This window comes from Sciurus carolinensis, chromosome 10 (genome assembly GCF_902686445.1).
Source record: "Sciurus carolinensis chromosome 10, mSciCar1.2, whole genome shotgun sequence".
Classification (NCBI taxonomy): domain Eukaryota; kingdom Metazoa; phylum Chordata; class Mammalia; order Rodentia; family Sciuridae; genus Sciurus; species Sciurus carolinensis.
In genome coordinates this window covers 46,901,306-46,922,943 of record NC_062222.1, presented here as the reverse complement: position 1 = coordinate 46,922,943, position 21,638 = coordinate 46,901,306, and the positions used below count along the sequence as shown (strand labels likewise).

Sequence of the window (21,638 nt, the reverse complement as noted above, 5' to 3'; positions counted from 1 at the left end):
TCTTCTTTCTCCTACCCTCACATGAATTATATTTTCTTATTTCCTGTTGCCTCTATCATCTCCACTTGAGTAAAATAGAATTTGACTTAAGATCTATGGGTAAAGAGGCCGATAGATCTCTTTACCCTGTGGGCTTCCAATTTCATGAACTGGTGCTACCTGATTAGACAAAGTTTTACCCAAAGTGAATAAAAAGCATTGCAAACCAGGATATTTCCCCCCACTTTGGCAGCTCTTCAGGAGAAAATTAGATTTCTCTCTTGGACTCACAGTATTGGTGAAAAATGAATGTGTGGAATCTGCACTATAAACAAAGTCCAAAGAAGAGAATTTGTTGGAATAGATTTAAGGGCAAGAAATAGGGAACCATGAAAGATTAGTAAGAAATGGGACCAGAGCTGACATTTCTGTAGCCTGGAAGCAGAAAAAAGAATGATGTAAAACAACCTCATATCAAGAAACTGATGGGTTCGCAAAGCTTTGTTGTGGCAAACTTTAGGCAGAAAATGTCTTGCAGGCTGGCAAATATGAGCCCTCTCTAAGACTCTTTTGATGTTTTCTAGATTAAGTAGATAACTTAGTTTGGTTTGTTTTTTTCTTTTCCTCTTTTTTATTTTTTATTTTTCTTGAACTTCTAAAGACACAGGTGGTAGTCCTATTAGATTCAATTGCATGGATAACTTTTTATAATAAATACATTGCTCAAATCACATTTTGGGGTCCTTTTAAAATGAGTTAGCTTATTTTCAACCTCTTGGGCACAACAGGAAATAATAACTGCCCTGAACCCTGCTGGAGGAAGGAAGAGGGTTCCATTCTCTGTGTGATCATATGATGCGCTCTCCTTTGTTAAACATTTTGTTTGTGGTATATGAATTTTCCTAGTGGTCTGAATGAGATATTTGAAGAGGGGGTTTTTAAATATGTTGACGAATAACTGATCTTTCTACAGCCAATAATGTGACCATAAACCTGGGGGAAAATAATTTGTTTTGGAAAATGTTTTACAAACATACCAACATAACATTGGCTTTCTAAGCCTTTTATAGAGAATATATTTGTGGTGACATTTACAGCCCAATAACTTATTTTTGCAACTCTGCTTTGGAAATGGTGTTTTTATTTGTTTTGTTTTCAGTACTGGGGATTGAACCCAGCATGGCTGATCTAATACTGCTTTTTTGTGGCTTGTCATGTATTTCCACCCCTCATTGGTGTTTAAGTTGTTATTCAGGCAGCTGTGTCTCTCTCCCATTCCAAAACCTTCTTCACTCTCTAGAATTCTACTCTTTCTTCAAGCCTGAATTCTACCCTACCCTAGTTTTGGAGAAATCTCTGCAAATGTCTGCAGGCAGAATTAATTACACTGTCCTTTTCAGCTCCACAGTACTTACATCATTCAACCATGAATTACAGTTAGTTGTGCTGGTAGTTTTCCCACCTGGGTTCTAACAACTATTATAGTCGTAATTATTCTTTCTCCATCTCTGATCCCCTCTGCTGTGACACAGTAGGTACATAATAAATGCTGTTGGATATAGGAATGAAAGGATGAGTAATAAAGAATGAAACACTGCATATACAGTGCCTTAATGATGCGTTCTTTTCAGGTTTTACCTTCTTAATTTCCTCTTTTCCTCTTAATGTAGTAGGGGGAACTTGAAGCATTCTTATGTACTTTTTGTGATATGAGGCTTGTGTAATTGATGATTTTTAAAAAGTTCACGAAAATAATTTTTATACACTTTACATTTTCTATAGCAAACAGTAGTCTTAAATCATATTTTAGCTATTTTATTTCAGATATGCTTTCATATTAGGATTTTTAAAGAACTTTTTAAGAAACATTAAATTATTGACGTGATTTAACAAAATATGTAAATTCTATAAGGAAGGATAGCCTGGCATGGAAGTATTTTCTTGGCTACTCAAATAGTGTAGTATTCATTTAGGTTTTTTTTTTTTGTTTTTTTGCGTGCTGGGGATCGAACCTAGGGCCTTGTGCTTATAAGGCAAGCACTCTACCGACTGAGCTATCTCCCTAGCCCCATTCATTTAGGATAATTGGTTATATGTGGGGGAAGCATCACTTTTATCCATAGAAAAGGAACTTTTCCTAATGAATTCTCAGAGTATTAAATCATACTTTTAAAAAAATTATGAAGTGCTGCTTAGTAATTGCCAAAAGTTATTAATGTTAGTACCAAAGTTTAGTCATTAAAACTTAAGTAATTTAGAATGTTAATTTAAAAATCAGTTATAAGAAATTACTTGTAAAATACAACTCCTGGGCAAAATATAAAACAGACCTTTTGGAAAATACATTTAACCTAAAAAATATATATATAATTTTTGGAATTAGGAAAAATATAGATCCTTTTAGTAACAGTGCCTCGATTGCTACTCCAGAAGGAGGGCATATTTTCCTTTGGTGTGTGGAGTTAGCATGAATAAGGTTATCATCCATTGGTCTTCCAGTGTTGGGGCCCCATCAAAGGAGGTCCTGCAGGGTGTGTGGAAGTTTATGAACACTGAGGAATGTTCAAATACAGAACTGGTAATCCAGCACAGCAACTATCATTCAGCCATTTACTTAAGCTTCCTGGAATCTGAGGTCTCTAAATGTAAATGGGAACTTATTTGTTTATAAATCTTAAAGGGTCCATGTAGGGACTGAGTCATGGTCACAATATTTCTAGACTCTGAGAGCAGAATGAATAAATAGAATAACAATGGAGATTTCAACTGTTACCAGAGCCTTTGCCATTGCTTGTACTACTACCACCCTGACCAACTCTAACTAAGAATTGGTTCTGCCTTAATTCCTAAAAACATTTTAGCTGAAAGTTAGCCTCTAATTCTCCCACCCTGGTTGGGTTAGTTTACTGTGGGTTGTAGGTCCAGCTTCTTATGCTTCTGATCTTTGTTTTTTTGTTGTTTTTTTGTTTTTGTTTTTGTTTTGGTGGTGCTGGGGATTGAACCCAGGCAAGCACTCTACCAACTGAGCTATATCCCCAGCCCTGATTAAGCCCAAGTCTGTCGCCTTTTAATTGCCCACATTTCTCTTGCCTTCAGAATTGGTTATGCCTTTTGCCTGAGCCCTGAAACCTCAGTGGAGGACTTTGAGTAGTTGGTGTCAAGGCTGAAGGCTTGTGTATAGCCCCTTAAAATCTACATGGAAGATAAGGTGCCTACATATCAAAAAGAGATATGTGCTTTCTTTAGTTGGCCCATGAGGGTCAAATAAATATTAGAGACAATAAATCCTAGAGGGAACAAAGCAGGGTAAGGCTTTAGCAGGCATATTTTGAATGGTCAGAAAGAGCATCAGTACAGAGAGTGGAGTCTGAAAGTGGTTGCCTATAAGCAGTCTGATCTATCTGCAGGAACTTTTCCCTGTGAGGTGTAGTCCTTGATTTGGCTTCCATTAGAGTTTTAGATACTACATTAAAATCTTGTAGTACAGGAATTATGCTTATTATATTAAACTCTGTGTCACAAACTGATATGCTGCAGAACATGTTTCCTATGATGTTAATGGATATTCCAGGAAAACAAATCCTCGCCATTCATAAGTTGGAAGAATTCGAGGCTAAACCATACCAAGATAAGTAGGTTCCTCTACTGCAAACTTTTGGAAATTTTACTTTGTTTATGTGCATTGAGACAATCTAAGGATAGAAAAGAGTTTGATCACAGACCTCTTTTATCCCACAGCATTCCCAATGACTTTTCCCAAAATGGTGGTAGATAGAATTCAGTTTGAGAAACACCATATTGAAAAATTAGGTTGGGGATGGATTATGTGATATTCTATTACTTCATAGCCTATTTTCTCAGGCGAAATTAACCTTGTCACTCTCTCTAGCAGAATAGACTATTCCTCAAAGCTACATTCTTCAACCTTCTTTGCACCCAGGTATTGGCATGTGGCTAAGTTCTGGATATCCCACTTGACATGGAAATGATAAATATGACTTCCAGTCCACATCTTTAATTGTAAAGCAGATTAGTCTCTCCTTTTTATCCCTTCTAATGTGTCACAGAGAAGATGTGGAAGGGGGTGAGCCAGCCTGGACCTTGTGTAGGTGGGTATACAGCCCTTCAGAGGATGGTGGAATAACTAGATAGAAGGGATACCTGGATGATCTCACGGTGGCCCCCACCTGCCTACCTACTGAGTTCCATTGTATTTTTAGGTCTGTGTGTTATAGCAGGTTTTCCTGTGCCTTGTCTTGTCCAGCGGTGGATCAGGCCAACCAAAAGTCTAAGAAATTGAGACATGGTGAGATGGATGCTATTGGAAGCTCCCAGAAAGTGATACTGCAGGGACTGGGGTTGTGACTCAGTGATAGAGTGCTTGCCTAGCATGTGTGAGGCACTGGGTTCGGTCCTCAGCACCACATATAAATAAATGAATAAAATAAAGTTCTATCACCATCAAAAGAAATATTAAAAGAAAGAAAGAAAGAAAGAAAGAAAGAAAGAAAGAAAGTGATACTGCAGAAGCCCCAAACATGGTTACCCAGGGTTAAAACCTGGAAGAGAAGAACAACCAAGACATGAATGTGGGATATTTTATAGAGCATAACACTTTGCCTGTGGTCACTTGGCTTGCCACTCATCCATTCTATTTCTGGTTAGAAGTCCAACTTTGACATTACCACTTCCCTAAATAAAGCCTTTCCTGATAACCTGGATGCAAATTGCCTTTCCTTCTTATGTCTGCATATGGTGTTTATTCTTTGTTCATTTGGTACTCAAATTTTCTTTTGTATTAGTTTTTTGTATATCTGTTATATCAACATGTATGTCTCCCCATGCATATTCTTTCTCTATGTATTGTAATTCCTGAAGAGCAGGTATCATATCTTTTACAACTTTGGGCATATATATCTTTGGATTTGTTTTACTAGTACAGGTGCATGTAGTTGTGCTAAGTGAATGAGGTACAAGAAGAGTGCCGTCATTGTATGAGAAATGTCAATCCATACCAAGGGTGGGTAAACTTGTCCTGTGTAGGTCCAGATGATAAACACTGGAGGAATTGCAGCTTCTACCTTTGTCTCAACTACTCAAATCTGTCATTGAATATGAAAGTAGGTACTTAAATGAATGGGAATAGTTGTGTGCCAGTAAATTTATTTTAAAAAATGGCAGCAGATGTGACTCATAGACTATAGTTTGCCAATCCCTATACTATAGACTCTATAGATTTTAGTAGTAGTGATAGAAATGTTATGCCAGAAGATTTATTTAGATCTAGAAAGCCAATGTATGTAAAGTGGGAAAAGGTAAGTGAGCACTTTAAAAAGGATATATCATCAAGTGGTGATACTGTACATGGAGCTGGAATAACAAGAATCAGTTACAGTGGAGTGTGATGATGTGTGGAGATGTCAACAGTTTTCTGGAGTTAGGCTTATACCTATGTCGGGGTCTTAAGCCCCCTTGCCCTTTCAACCAGCGACAAGGGAAGGGGACACTCCCCAACAAGGTCAGACCAGGATAGGTAAGACTGACCGCCTGCTCCCAGCCCTCCTGGTGGAGGACAATCAGACGCGTCAGGGAGACCCGTCACAGCAGGAACTCGTTTATTGAGGAAATCGCACAGCTTTTATGTAGGGTGGGGCTAGGTGGGAACCAATCAGCTTAAAGGTCAGCAAGGCATGGGGGTTCATGCAGGCAAGAGTCCCATTGGACTATATGGCAAGCACGAGCTGATCACGTTCGCGGAATTGTTGTTAACCAATCCCTGACGGTGGTCCAATTTATCGTCATTAACTTTTGACACTGCCTTTGAGGCCTTGATCTTGCTCACTCGCCAGGGAGTAAGGAGTCAGCCTGAGTTAGTTAATGTGTCATTAGTCCCAACATACCTAAACATGAGGCCCTAGTCCCCTGCATGTATGAGAGAAAGAAGAACCTAAGCTGTGGAATGAGTTGCTGTCTAAACTTGAGGGAAGAATCAGAGTCCTGTGCTGAGTTTTAATTATTATGGGAAAAGTGGCATGATGATTGAAAAGGTGAAGCCTTTGAGTAAGGAAGTAATGTTCAAGAGGAAATGCACATTCACAGGTGTTATTCTAATAGATTTATTTCTCTTTAGAATTATCATTAAACCAGGGTGTGACTTGCCTTTCTTCTGGGTCCGACATTAGAACTATGGACTATGTTCAGTGTGTGTATGTTTTTCCTGTCTTTTTCTTCCCCAAGTCTTTTTTTTAAAAACCAAAAATGACTTTTCAGTGTCTTTATTGTTTAGAATAAGCTGCGCTACTGAAACAAAAGATTCAATAGTAATGAAAAGTCTAAATTATTAACAGACTTCAGTTTTCTCTTTTAGGAAATGGTTCTGAGGTGAACTTTATGGGTCAAACAGTAGCTCTGCACCACACAGTCATGAAGGGACCTAAGTTGACCTATTCTTCTGTCATCTGCATGTGGCTTCCACAGTTAAAAAATGAAGTAGAGAGTTTTTTAGTCTTTCAAGGTATTATGGGCTAGGCTCAGAGGTTTACATGTCCAGTAAAACTTGATTACTGTGGAAGATGAATGAATTTCAATGGACAGTTGGCTGTATATGCCACTGTCCTCTTGGCCAGAAACAGGGTAGTTTTCTTTTTAGTATTGCAGTATTTCCAAGGCACTACTGAGCCCCACTTATAAGGGGTTCCTAGAAATAGATGTTTACAGGAAAACTTCATTTCTTCCTGAAAAAAAGTAAAAAGGAAATGATGGAATATCAGCATTTTTACTTTGGGCTGGAGCAGGAGTATTTGACACCTTGCTGGGCTCATTATAAGCTGCCCTCCAGGCTGTAACTTAATAGGAAAGAGAATAGTCTCACTTGTACATTCTAAGCTAAGAAAGAGAAATAGCTACCAAGGTTCATTTGGAATTCAAAGTCAGAATTCAAGTTTATGTAATGATACCTAATAAGGAAGAAAAGATAAAGCTGAGAAAAGATGCTGACAATAAGGTTTGAGAGAAGGACTTCCTTTAGAGAAATTATGATTAGGTGAATGAACAATAGTAAAAGTTATAAAAGTAACATGCATATTTTAGTGTATGAATTTAATGGCATTTTATGACTTATAGTCTAAAAGGAAATTCTAGATCATTTTGAAAATACTAACTTACTGTTTCTTAAAATAAAAGGTATCTTTGTATGTTGTATAAAACTGAAACTAATCTATAGTAATTCAGGGCATATTAGAAAGATTTATTAGCATAACCTTGTATAGTGTTTCCTCACCACATTTTTTACTTTTCACGTTTTTTAGACATAGACATGTGCTTTTTAATTTTAATTTGTCAGGCTTGAATACCGCCACTGAACAGTCTTAAATGTATAACTTTGTGATATTAGAGATGTTTTCCTTTCCTATTACTTTTCATGGTACTTACATATTATTATTGTTTTACACAATGAAATGGCTAGATTGCCATAGTACACATCCTTGAACTTGAACACTGCGTAATTGTGAAATGTAAGGCTTCAAGTAAAGCATTGTCCTAAGGGTTATATTATGATTGATATACATATATATATATATATATATATATTTTATATATACAATTCTAGAAATATATAATACTATTATTGACATAAACTGAACCTGACCTGGCAGTGTCAAAATACAGAAGATCATTGTAGATCTTGTCTTTTTCTATAGGTTTATCCTTATCCTACAATACAGCAGAGTAATCTGGTCTTGTTAAGCATATATTGGCCATTGCTTTAAAGATAGTAAAAGAAAACTAACTTTGCATTGCTAGAAAAAATAGTTTCTCACAGTAGGGGAGAAAAGTATAGGATGTGTGCAAAGGATCTGTGTTTCAGGTCACCTGTATGCCTCTCATGAATGTGGGGTTCTAGAACACTAGTGTGACTCCTCACAGATTGAAAAGGAGTGCAGCATCCTGGTCACAGCAGTTGATAGTCCTGTTACATTATATCAGGATTGTCAGACTATCAGGGGTGTTGTATTTTGTTACTAGGCAATACTTTAAAAAGGATACTGACAAGTCAATGAAGAGGGAGTTGTATCAAGAAGGTGATAAAAATATGTTGAGAATTCATATAGGAAATGATTAAAGGGACTGCATGTTTTTAACCTGGTGAAAAGAAAGCAAAGAGAAAGTAAGCTATCTGAGACAGTATCATGTGAAGTTAGTCATTCTGTGTTGCTTCAGAGCAAGGAAACCTCCCCACCTCTAAGACTGGGTAAAATAGGTTGGCAGAACAGCTCAGTGTAAGCAACTGTTTGTTATTCTGGCTGTTAATCAATGGAGAACCCACCAGTGCTGCGGAAGTCTAGTGCTGGAGAAGCCATCTGGGTTCAGTGTCATAGGAGTCTGCTAAGCAGACTTAGAAGTTTCCAGATCACTTAGCACACTCCTGTGACACTGAACCCAGATGACTTCTCCAGCCCAGGAACCAGGAAGCAAACCCCTCTTCCCTCCTTCAGTGTCCCTCCAATGTCCCCTGTTGACTAGACTTCAATGCCAGCCAGCAAACAAAATGTATTTAGAGGCCCAGATCCATTTTCACAGAGCAGTCAAAAGGCAAATTTAGAGCGAACAGGCAATACATTGGTAACCATCATAGGAGGAGTGAGGCAGCACCTCAGCACCTTTGCAGGACTTAAAGGTGGCTGCTGCGCTGGAACATAGCCAAGCTGGTCACACCAAGGTGAAATGGGAGACAGAGCCACGGTCGGGACAATAGTAAAGAAGTGATAGTTTACCAGAACAGAAATCAAGGGAGCATCACTTGGCTGTTCCAGGAACTTAGAATCCAAATCAAATGTGGATTGGGTAAGACACAGAGATCTGAAAAAATTGAGACTTAACAACTGTGTGAGGAGTTTAGACTAAGTAAATAGGAAGACAAGGGGATGATTTTTGAGAAGCCAAGAAATGGACTTGAATAGGGGGATCTGGGAGCTGGGACTGACCCACATCAAAATGGAAGATGGGGAGAGTGATCTTGATCCTTACACTTCCTTTCATCTTCATTGTTCTCTGAGGTCCTGCAGGTACCCAGCTTTGATACCTATCACAAAGTCAGAAGCTGCTGAAGTTTAGAAATTGATACACTCAAATGCCTAGCTAAAAAGTAGCCAGCTGCCATCCATCCTTTGCTCTTCCCACTCCTTACCATCTGCTTTGCCCACTAAGAAAAAGCTTTGGCTTATTTACAGTGCAATAACTATTTAGTGGGAGTGGTTTTGTTTTAGCCTTTTATTTTTATAAAATTATTAATCTTTCTGTAAAGGGTTTGGGTTTTGTCTGGAATCAACATCAGCATGCTGCCCATGACTGTTGCTTGGGCTTGGCTGCTCTGCTCTCAGGTTATGGGCCTTCTTTCCATTTGAATTCACTTAATAATGAGTCCAGGCAGATTCATTTAATTAGTTTATTCTATTTAGTGAGATTGTATTGCCATTTAATTAGTGCAGTTGGCATTTGTGCCAGTGAGTAAGCCTTGTAATCAACAGTAGTTGTCGTGCCTGCAGTTGCAGTAAAACATCAAAGTCAAACCTTTCTGGGAGAGAAATTACACTAATGGATTGTACTGGGTTAGGAAATATCTTAATGTTTATAGCTATTTATTTAAAGCTATTAGGCTTTATTAAAAGGTCTTTCTTAGGTGCAATAGTAACCATAAAATTGTTAATATTATGTTTTAGTGTAGTAACGTTTTTGATTTTGAGACTTTAGAAAACAGCTTTGTGGTCTCTGCCTGTCATCTTGCTTTTCTGGAAACTTCCTTATTCTTACCTACATGCTTCAGCAGAATTGGCCATTTTAGTACAACATGACCTTCATTCAACTTGCCATCTGACCCAGGAATATGGAATTGAGTCTAGGATTCCCATCCCCACCGGCTGCCCTTTTGAATAGTGGAGTCTTACATGAAGCTGTTAGGTAGTGCCTATTTTCTACTGTGCAGACCAGGAAACAGTGAAAATCAGTTTGCAGTAATATGCAAAATAATGCTGATATAGAGAGAGGAGGAGAATGAAATGTGGATCAAGAGGACTTCCAGGTCCCAATATTACTCTCCAGTCCCTGAGTACAGTCCATTCCCAAGGTTTAATTGAATCCTTCTATTTAGGCCCCGTGAGAGACATACCTGTGTCCTTTGGGTAAATTTTCATTCTTGCTTAAACTAAGTAGATGTTTATTTCTGTCATACAAATAATAAATATATGTGAAGTGATTATTCAAACTCAGAAGAAAACACTAAGATCTTGGTAGAGAGTGGGCAGAGAACATGAGTGATTCTGAAAAGAGGGAAAAACTATAAATAGACATGAAAAAAGGTCAGCCTCATTGTTAGCAAAGAATTGCAAAACAATAAGTAAAACATTTTCTTTTGAGGGGAGTGGTTATCAAATTGGCAAAAAAAAAAAAAAAAAAAAGAGAGAGATACTACTAAAATCATAAAGGATAACATGGTATGGAAATGCTCTGAACTGCTAGGGAGAGTGTCAAGTGATCGCATAATTCATGGTCCCAACAGGAAACAGATGGCCCACTCAGATTAGGATAATTAGAAGAGAGTTTATGTACAAAGGATTGTTCACAGAGATGTGGGTGCAGGGGAACCACTGGGATGGTGTAGGGCACTGTTACAGGGGGAAGAGGGGCCAGGAGGAGGAGTTGGGGCCATAACCCTGAGTCACGGGCCAAGCCAGATACTCAAATTATTAATCATTCCTTTAAATATTAACATTGTAACTTTAAATATTAACATTCTAACTGAAATTGCAAAATTCTAAATCTAGGCTAAGACTTTACTTGCTTAATGAATATACAAGGCCATATATATATATATATATTTTTTTTTTTTTTTTCCTAACCAGCTCTTGAATTCAGCACCCCCTTCATTCGGTTAATAATAATATATAATGATAGGTCATATTCAGCATGTGTGTACACTGTCAAAAGCTCTTTCCTACTCACTGCAGTCCTGGGAGGAAGTGCCAACATTACCACAGTACTTTGATCAACTGATGAAGCAACCAAGGCCCAAACCCCACCTGTCATCTGTAAGACCTGCACTCCCAACAGCTTGCCTGCTTTGTTGTGGAGGTATGTCTCTTACTTTGAAAACAAACGAACGAATATCATTTCAGGTTTTGATTATGTTGATTCAATTGAAAAAGAGCTTCAAATGTTGCTAAAACTTGACTCATATTTGAAAATGGATGCTTGAATTCTATAAGAATTATTTAATTAAATTTTTAAAAATACCACAATTATGACCTAGTCATACTAGTTTCATGTTAAGGATATGAAAGTATAAAATTTCCTAAAGTTTACTTTAGAAGTTCCAGAGAAACAGATAATTAAACAAACTACTGAATAAAGTTCCAAATGTACTTTTTTTTTTCCTGTCAGAAGAAGCAGTTGGACCTTCGGTCTCTGCAGTGGAGGCAGTCTCAGCCCCAGGAAGCCGAGGAGATGAAGACATGAAGGACTACCCTCTTTCTGTAGCAGCACTCACAACAGACTCCACTACAGCTGTCATGTCACTGGTTACCACCAGGAGAGAGTTACAGGACTCACTGTCCTCTGAAGAGGATGAACCATCTTACCAAACCGTTATAAGACAGACAGTCTCAAAGAAAACTGTCAGGAGAACACACGAGGCTCCAGCAGTGGCAAGTGTAGATCCTGTAACTAGCCTATGTAGAACCCCAGTAAGAATCCCAAGATCTGATTCACCTAACAAAACCAGTGGAAGTAGTAAAATGAGTGAATTAGAAGCATCCAGTGTCTTACAGAAGAGCAATTTCTCCAAAGGAGGAGAAACCAAAGATGATGATCAACATAGCTCTTACAGTGAAGTCACTACTGTTAAGATCAGATCCAGGGATTCTGTTGAATCTGGAGATCTAACCATCAGATCATCTGGTCAACATCCATAATCACTTTGGCAATTATCACAAAGTCAAGACTTCACAGCTCATGGAAAGCAGCCTTCAGTGCTGAGCTCAGGATATCAAAAAAATCCTCAGGAATGTATTGAACAAAATGTAAGAATGAGGACTAGGATGCAAAATAACAGTATTAAAAAACTGGAATTTAAAAACCAACCTCCATCAGCCACCAGACAACAAATGGCTGAACCATCCCAAAATGAATCTTTTGTCAAGAGAAAATGGAGGTGGTGGCTGCTTTGTCTGATAGCTACTCTTGCTATTGGGAGGTTTTGGTTCCTTTGTACTCCTGAGGTAGAAACCACTGCTGTTCAAGAGTTCCAAAACCAGATGCAACAACTTATGACTAAGTACCAAGGTCAAGATGAGAAGCTATGGAAAAAAATCCAGACTTTCCTGGAATATCATCTTAATAGCTCGCATCCTCAGAATCATCCTGCTATCTTGCTGCTTACTGCTGCCCGAGATGCCGAAGAAGTGCTTAAGTGTCTGAGCGGACAAATTGCCGGTGCCTATTCTTCCTTCCGTGGTGTCCGTGCCATCCAGATTGATGGGACAGGCAAAGTTGCTCAAGACAGTGATGTTGTCAAACTAGAGATAGATCAGCAGCTGAGCAACGGATTCAAAAATAGCCAGAATGCGGCAGTGGTACACCGCTTGGAGTCTCTGCCTGCATGCTCTACTTTGATCTTCTATAAATATTGTGACCATGAAGATGCAGCCTTCAAAGATGTAGCCTTAGTTCTGACTGTCTTGTTGGAAGAGGAGACACTCGGAACCAGTCTAGGCCTAAAAGAAATTGAAGAAAAAGTGAGGGATTTCCTCAAAGTGAAGTTCATCAACTTTAATACACCCAGCTCCTACAATCATATGGACCTAGACAAACTGAATGAGCTCTGGAGCCGAATTTCTCACTTAGTCCTGCCTGTGCAACCTGAAAGTGCCCTGAAAAGGGGCATCTGCATGTAAGGGGTTGGAAGAAGAGAAAATCATGTCTCAAGTTCTAAGAATTTTTCATACTTTGTATCCAGAGACAAAATTCAGAGCACTTTTTGAAAGAACTGGTTTCTTTTTAAAGGAAGTTCTTAGAACATCTAATTTGTGTAAACATTAGGTTTATTCAGCCTAATTATCTGTGACTAGAGAGAATCATTTCTCTGTTCTATAAAGCTATGTTAAGGGTATTTAGGAGAGTAAATTACATGCAGTCCCATAGAAGATCTGTTTTGATTCTGGACTGAGTCTGTATTGCTATGGTGTGACAGTGAAAGGAGTTAAGCTCCTTTCCTATGAACAGTCCCCACTTTTTAATTTAGATTTTTCACAGTTTTTTATTAGCAAGGCAGCTCTCTGATTATAACATGGACTTTCCCATTATGTTTACTTTTATACTATTGAGTTGTGAGTTCCCCAATCCTACAGCTTCTGCTTGTAGGAACCAAAGTAATGAGAGGTTGTATGGGTGTGTATTTAGATCTTTTTTCCTTTGTGTTTGGAGCGTGGGAAAGAGGAATTGGATGAGAGAAATTGTGGAAAGGAGAATGCAGAAGAGAAAGCGTCTTGAAGATGAAATGTTGCATTAAGTCACTGAGCAGTAGGTTAGTCAGACATCTGAACTGTGACCTCAGTGAAATCTGGTGGGATGTATTTTGTTTCTTTCTCTCCCTGTCCTTCCTTCCTTCAAGAAATTCTTGATTCTCCCAAGGATTTTTAAAGCCTATATATATGAGGTTTAATATATTTGCTCATTTGACTCTTAAGGGCATATAAATTCAGAACAGTTTATTTTGGACCTAACCAGAAATTTGGGGGTTTTTTTGAAATAAGCATTATGATTTTAGGAATTGGTACACAGTTTGTTAACCAGCCATCCTGAGCTATTGAAGAATTATTTAATTTTCTGCTTGCCCATTTGTTGCAGTCTAAGTTCTTTAGTGACACTCTATACAAATCTAAAATTTTACTATGCACATGATGAGTTTTATTAAGAGACCCTTAAACCAAAAAGATAATGAAGTTCACCACATGTGAAGAATGTTAGCTGTATTTCTGCACTGCTGTAGTATTTTAGTTGTAACTTTGCATCTAAACTGACCTTTCTCACCTGTCAGCTGCTTTGGTTTTCATAAAATCTTATAATTCTGGACCTACCAGTAATTTTACATCTTTCAGGAAAAATAATTGAGCAGCTGATGTGTAAATGACTTTAAAAGCTATTTTAGTAACTTAAATAAACTTACTTTCTTGGTTTGTAAAAAAATAAAAATAAAACAACAGTAAAAAAAAGCAGTTGGTTTTATAGAAGAGGAAATTAATTAACTTCAATTAATTAAAAGACTAATTCTTCACAAGTCAGATGTCAAGTGCAACTTCAGATAATCGGACTATTGGGCAAAGAACTTCAAAACAATTGGGATTAGTATTATATTTGTAGCAAGATTATAATTAAACTAGTACATAGATATATCTCCTCTCAGTCAAACCATCCCACCCCCCACAAGGAAAATAGTCCAGTGTTTTACATTTTGAAATTATTCTCTGTGTGTACATAAACTAATTTATAGTAATGTAGTTCTTGAAATCCAAATGGTTGACCAATGTATGAAAATGTGATAACTTGTTAAGAGTAACTTATTACAAATTACTCTCTATATACAGAGTCTCATGTAATTGCTACATGGCATTGTCACACGGCTATTTATCTTTTATAGGTGGGCAAATTTGAAACCTAAAAAGGTTAAATCATTCACACAATAAGTAGTGGAACCAGGGCTTAAATCGAGGTTCTCATAATTAATCCTGTACTTGGCACTAAAATTACCTTGCCCCATTTTTCTCCTCTCTTTTACTAAGCTCTGAAATAAACTAGACTTGGGCAAACCCAAGATTAATCCTATGAAGGCAGCCTACTTAATTCTTACATGATAAAAATGAATTAAACAAGTAACTAGAAAACGCATCTTGCTATTTGAAGGTATCACAATTTCCACATCCTAGTTTCCTTCTGTTCACATATCCAAATCCTGTCCATTAGAGTTCAGTCTCCAGTGTTCCTTAATAACTCTACCTAAAACCTGATTCACTTGTTTCATTGCCATTGATTATATTATACACCATTGAGTTTTCTGTGATTTGTACTTTATTTCAAGTAGAACAAACATTCTCTGAGATCAGGGACCATGTGTGATGTTTTACTTTTGTACTTTAAAATTCATAATTCTGTATTTGAAATCCAAATTGTGTGGATTGGTTTCTTTTTCCTTCATAGCACATTTAGTTGAAACTTTTATTAAACCTCACATTTAAAGCAAATCAGGACCACCACATAGAATTGTGCAGGTTTTGCACTTGCTCAGGGGTGCTGCATGGAGAAAGTGGCATTTGCATTGTGGATAGGTAAATTTATGATACTTTTCTGGCAAATAATGATTAATATATCTGAGGAAGGGGAACTGATTTCTAAATTTATTAAACACACCTATAAGAGTGCACAATATCTACCCACTGCCACATAGGAAAGATTTATGTAGCCAGGCAACAATGGTGCACACCTATAATCCCAGAAACTTGGGAACCTGAGGCAGGAGGATCACAAGTTTGAGGCCAACCTGGTCAATTTAGTGGGACACTCAATAATTTGGGCAACCCTGTCTCAAAAAATAGTAAAAAATGGGACTTGATTATGTCAGTGGTAAAGTGACCCTGGGTTCAGTCTCCAGTACCAAACAGAATAAAATTAACAAAACCAAAAAATTTGTGTATTACAATCTACTTTAAGTTTATTCGAAGAATGGGTCAAAATAAAAATGATACTTAAAGCCTAACTGAAAATAACAATTAGGCGAGAGAAGAAATAATGAGCCAAATCTCTATAAAGTACCATAAAACTTTTTCAAAAGTTAACAACAAGCGTGAAACAAAAATTAGTGGGAAATGATTGTTTTTCGTGTGGGGGAGTGTGGGTCTCCATCCCAGGGCCTCACACATGCTAAGCATACACTGTACCCCTGAGTTACATCCCCAGCCCCAAGAACAAGATTCTAGGGCTGGGAGTGTATCTCAGTGGCAGAGTACTTGCCTAGCATGTGAGAGGCCCTGGGTTCATATCAGAGCACTGCAAAGAAAAAAATTCTCAATTTTAAATGAGAAATATTCTTTAAATGATTACTTTATAACACTGTTTAAGGGTTGCATAGTTATTGAGATCAAAAGCTTAATCTTTTCTAAGAAATGGCCCAATTTAAAAACAGGTACAATCCTCTGCTGGAAGCTTTGTAAATGAATTAAACTGAAATGTATCTTTTTACATTTCCTAAGTATTAACTTTGCTGCCTTAATTGTACTGAAAAAAATTCTCACAGCAGAAAATCAAAAACTTGTTAGCTATTTTAGTTGATAGATTTGAAATAATTAGAAGCAAAATCCCTAAGTAGTTAATAGCTATAATATGAGCTAAAGTACAGAAACCTTAGAGCTGCATCTGGTATCAAATGAACAGATCTTAAAAGGTTCATTTGTTTAAGGAGTTAGTTTTAATTACTTAGTTCAGCAAGAGCTTTACCATTTCAGCTGTAGAAGTCAAATTACAAATTCTTGATGGCTTCTTGACCTCAGTGTCCTAACAGAAGGTCAAGGTAGAATTAGTTGCACATGAACTGGCAGGAATATATATTTTTAGGGACTGGGGTTATGGCTCAGTGGTAGAGCGCTTGCCTAGCATGTGTAAGACACTGGGTTCAATTCTCAGCACCACATATAAATAAATGAATAAAATAAAGGTCTGTCAGCATCTAAAAAATATTTTAAATAAGGAATATATATTTTAAAAGAAATCAGCTGTTTCTTATCTTTAAAAATATTTCTGTTAAAAGATGACACAAGTCAGGATAAAATTTTGCAACCTGTAATTGTTTCTCATTTTGCTATGGTGATATGTTTTGTCATGTAACTGTTCCTTGGGCAGCATCTGAGAAGTTTCTTTGACTTCAGTGAGAAAGAGTTCTGTGTCTTTCACTAAAGTCAGTGTGTTTTACTTTGTGTCAGCCAAATAGACACTTGTGTGCTTATTGTGGAGACTTTGATGTTTGTATTCTGAAGCTAAAATCATCAGCTTTTAGCAAAGTTTGGTATTGGACATGCCATGTTAAAGAATCTCATTGTATTGCCATGCTCCCACTCCATTGAAGAGTCCTCTGCTATTTTTATCTCTTATGAAGGGTTGCATTTGTTAGTTTCAGTGCAGGCACAAATCTCTCTCCTTACATATTGACATCTTTCTGTTGGGTTGTAAGTGTGAAATAAGTCAGCCTGTTCTTACTGTGATGGCTATCAAGAAGACAAGGGCCTGGTGCTATGTCACTATGAGAATTCTCTACCACCCACTCCTAGTTCATAGACTTTGCATTTTAACCCCTGTTTTTATTTATTTATTAGGTACTGGAGATTGAACTCAAAGACACTTTACCACTGAGCTACATCTTCAGCCCTTTTCATTTTTTATTTTGAGTCAGGGTCTTGGTAAGTTCCTTAGGGCTTCAATAAGTTGCTGAGTCTGACCTTGAACATTAAACCCTCCTGCCTTAGCCTCCAAGTAGCTGGGATTACAGATGTGTGCTACTGTGACCACCTTAACTCCTGCTTTTAATAGCTGTCTACCAATTTTAGTAACTCAAGATTTTTGTGGGGACTGAGTAGAATATAAAGAATGAACTTTCTGCTTCCTTGATGTCCTGAGCTGCTTTCTTCCACCATGCTCTTCCACTACAATGTTTTGCCTCATCTGGAACCCAGAGCTATGGAGTCAGCCAACTGTGGACTAAGCCCTCTGAAACTGTGAGCGCCAAATAAACTTTTCCTCCTCTAAGATTTTTTTTGTCAAGTCTTCTGGTCAAAGAAACACAAAAAACTGTCTGAAACAAATTGATATTGAGAAGTGGGATCATTGCTGTGACTAACCTGACTACATGGTTCAAAAACCTTTGGGACTAGTTTGTGGGTGGAGGGATTTTTGAAAAGTTTAGAGATGCAAGCTGGAAAAACTTTAGAATATTGTAAATGGGACTGGGGTTGTGGCTCAGTGGTAAAGTGCTTACCTAGCATGTGTGAAGCACTGGGTTCGAACCTCAGCACCATGTAAAAATAAAAATAAAGTTATTGTGCCCATCTTCAACTAAAAAATATATTTAAAAATATTGTAAATGGAGCTTAGTGGGCAATTCTGATGGGAAGACTAGAATGCTCATAGGAGAGTGGGCAGTAAAGACTTGGCTTGTGAGATTTCAGAAGAAAAGGAAGACTATTGGAAATTTAACTTGAGGCCATCCGTGTTACATTCTGGCAAAGAAGTTGTCTACATTTTGCCCATGTCCTGAGACTTTTTGTATGACTGAATTGAAAGGTGATGGACTAATTAATCTGGCAGAGGTAATGTCAAGGCAGCACAGCATTTATATGGTGGCATGGATATTACTGACAGCTTTTAGCCAAGTTTACTGTGATAATCAGGAGCAGAAAGCAAAGCAGAAATACTTGAAAAACTTGAAGTTGGCTAGAAAAGTGCAAGTAAAACTGGGGCTAATGAGGGTGTGGTTGTTAAAGAGAGTATAGTCACTAAAGACACGCTAAGTACTTAACCCAGAAACAGTAGGAAAGCTGGCTTGAGGGCATCTCAGCAAGTGGCAAGTCCACACCAATCTCAGACCCAAGGGTTTATAAGTAAAATGTTTGAGAAGAGGCCAGGGGGCATCCTGCTTGCAGAAAGGGTTTATTCACCATGCTTCCCCGCCCAGGAATTCAGAGGCTGGTACAAGGATTGTTCCAAGAAGCTTGGCTGTTGCTCAAGATGATAAAAGACCTTGGTGGCAGCCATGTGGTATTGGTTCTGTAGGAATGCAGGATGCTGAAGTTAGTGGGTCATGAAGGCTTCCTCCAAGATTTTAAAGGAAGACCTGGAAGGCCAGGCAAAATGCAACAGGATTAGAGTTCCTGTGGGCTTCCCTTGTAGGGTGATTCAGGAAGATATGAGAAGGAAGCCAAAGCTATAGTGGAGAAACCCCTTCCCCAGAGTAAAAGATGCTAGCAGTGTGGAACATCTGCTGAGGAAGGCTGCAGGAATCAAGCAGAGACAAGCCAAGAGAAAAGCCATGTGGGCTACAACCAGCAAGGCCATAAGGGCAGAGCTTAATAAGCCCTTTGGAGAGAACATCACAGTCTCATATGCCCCAGATGCTGAATGTGGAACTGCAGAACTTGTTTGCCCAGCTGAATTTTGGTCTTGATTGGGTTCCATCCCTTCTTTCTATGCCCCTATCTCTCCCTTGTGGAATAGAAATGTTGACTCTGGATCATTATATAGTGAATATATGTAACTTGCTTTTGATTTTTATAGAAGCTCAAAATGAGAGTTTGTCTTGTGTCTCAAAGGAGACTTTGGTCTTTGACTTCTGTCAATGCTAAAACTATTAAGACTATGGGATTCTTGGAAATGGAGTAAATGTATTTTGCATTGTGAGATGGGCATGAAATTTTGGGGACCAGGGATGGGATGTTATGGTATGGATTTGTGGTATCCCCCCAGAAGCTCATGTGTGAGACAATGCAAGAATGTTCAGAAGTAAAATGATTCGATTATGAAAGTTGTAACCTAATTAATGACTTAATTTACTGATATGGACTAACCAAATGGTAATTGTAGGTAGGTAGGATATGGTTGGAGGAGATAGGTCACTGGAGGCATGCCTTCGGGATTATATTTTGTCCCTTGTGAAAGGAGCTCATTTCCTCTCCACTTCTTGATTGCCACATCCTGAGCTACTTTCCTCCTTTATGCCCTTTTGTCTAGATGTTTTGCCTCACCTTGGGCCCAAAACTAAGAAGTTTGCTGTCTGTGGACTGAGATCTCTGAAATCATGAGCCCAAATAAACATTTCCTCCTCTTAAAAAAAATTGATAATTAAACCTGCAAAGTCAGTGCAACAGGATTTTTCATTATCTAGTTTTGAAATTTATCAGGAAAGAAATAGAACAGTCTAGACATTTTTGTAAAAAGAAGTGTTAGAAGTGACTTGCTCTGACAGGTGTCATCTAAGGTAAACCCAAAACTGGAGCATTGATCTAGTCATATCTAGATGGATCAGGAATTGAAAGACAGAGTAGAGAAACAAGCTATATATTAATGGGAATTTAGTATATTATAATAAGTGAAATTTCAGATCAGTAAGAAAAGGGCAGATTATTGAATCAGTGGTTTGGGGATAATTGATTGTCCATTTGGAGAACTAGAAGAGTGTAAATTCCTTTCATATGTTAAAAAATTTTTACATAGATTAAAGAACTCAATATGAAAATCTAGAAGTACTAGAAGAATATATAGGAAAGTAAAACCTTTATGAACTCTAAAATAAAATTGATAAATTTTATATTAAAGTTATACCAATTACATCATAGTTTTAAAAAATTATTTTGGAGTTGTACAATATGCCTTTATTTTATTTGTTTATTTTTATGTGGTGATAAGTATTAGGTCCAAGGCTTAGCATTTCTGCAGCCATTTTAAATTTGTACCATAAGTTTCTTTCCTGCCCTAGAGGGGTACTTACAGAGAAAACATGAGTTAAAATATAACTTCCACTTCCCACCTCTCATTAACCACCCCATGGGGACATCCCCTTACTTGTCCTGGCAGCCCACCGTAAGTTGTTACGCAAGCAGCTCATAGGAGCTCACGCAACCTTATGTAAGCCGTCCAAACCGCACTATAAAATATCCCAGAGCTAAGTTCTTCCTGCCTTTCTTGCTTTTCCCAAGTGTTGGCCTTTGTCAGACCCTGACTGGCAAATAAAACTTTCTATGTGTGAATCTCCTTGCCTGGTTTCTGCGTTGCTCATCTGTGTCACGTTTTCCTTTACTAAGGATTGAACCAAGTGCTCTGTCACTAAGCTATAGCCTCAGCCCCATCATAAAGTTTTAATGATGTGTCAGTTATTAATATATTTGTGAAAGTCTTACTAAACATAATGGTTACATAATATTTTATAATGCAACTGTACCATTGTTTACAATAATAGTTTTCAGGGGCTGGGGAGATAGCTCAGTGGGTAGAGTGCTTGCCTTGTAAGCACAAGGCCCTGGGTTTGATCCCCAGCACCCCCCCAAAAAAAAGAAAAAAAAAAGTTTTCAGTTACATTTCAGGTTCTCATGTAAAATTCCTTAAATCCTTGAGTAAATTTATGTTTTCTAAAAGGTGATATGGATTGAACATTCCTTAAATAAAATGCTTAGACCGGAAGTGTTTCAGATTTGAGTTTTTGAATTTTGGAATATTTGTGCAGTTTTTGCCATTTGAGCATGCCTAATCCCAAAACCCCAAATCTGAAAAACCAACATGATGTTCAAATAGTTTTGAATTTTGGAGCATTTGGGATTTTCAGATTAGGGACATTCAACCTATACTCTGAACTGGTTCAAGTAATCAAAGTAGAAGACTCTTTTGATCTAGAAACTTTTCTTTCTTGGAATTTCACATTTAATATTCCAATTAGGTTGAGAAATGACTTTTTTTGGTACTATGGATTGAACACAGGGGTGCTCTACCATTGAGCTACATCCCCAGCCCTTTGTACTTTATATTTTAAGATAGGTTCTCACTAAGTTGCTAAGGCTGGTGTGGAATTTGTGATCCTC

General features: G+C 37.7%; 1 protein-coding gene and 1 pseudogene across 3 annotated transcripts in view; both read left to right on the top strand.

Moving 5' to 3' along the window:
• Positions 1 to 21,638, top strand: part of Mcub (mitochondrial calcium uniporter dominant negative subunit beta) — a 136,896-nt gene that overhangs the window by 6,733 nt on the left and 108,525 nt on the right. The gene's annotated exons all lie outside the window — the stretch shown is intronic.
• On the top strand, positions 11,464 to 20,970 carry LOC124994484 (torsin-1A-interacting protein 1-like; annotated as a pseudogene).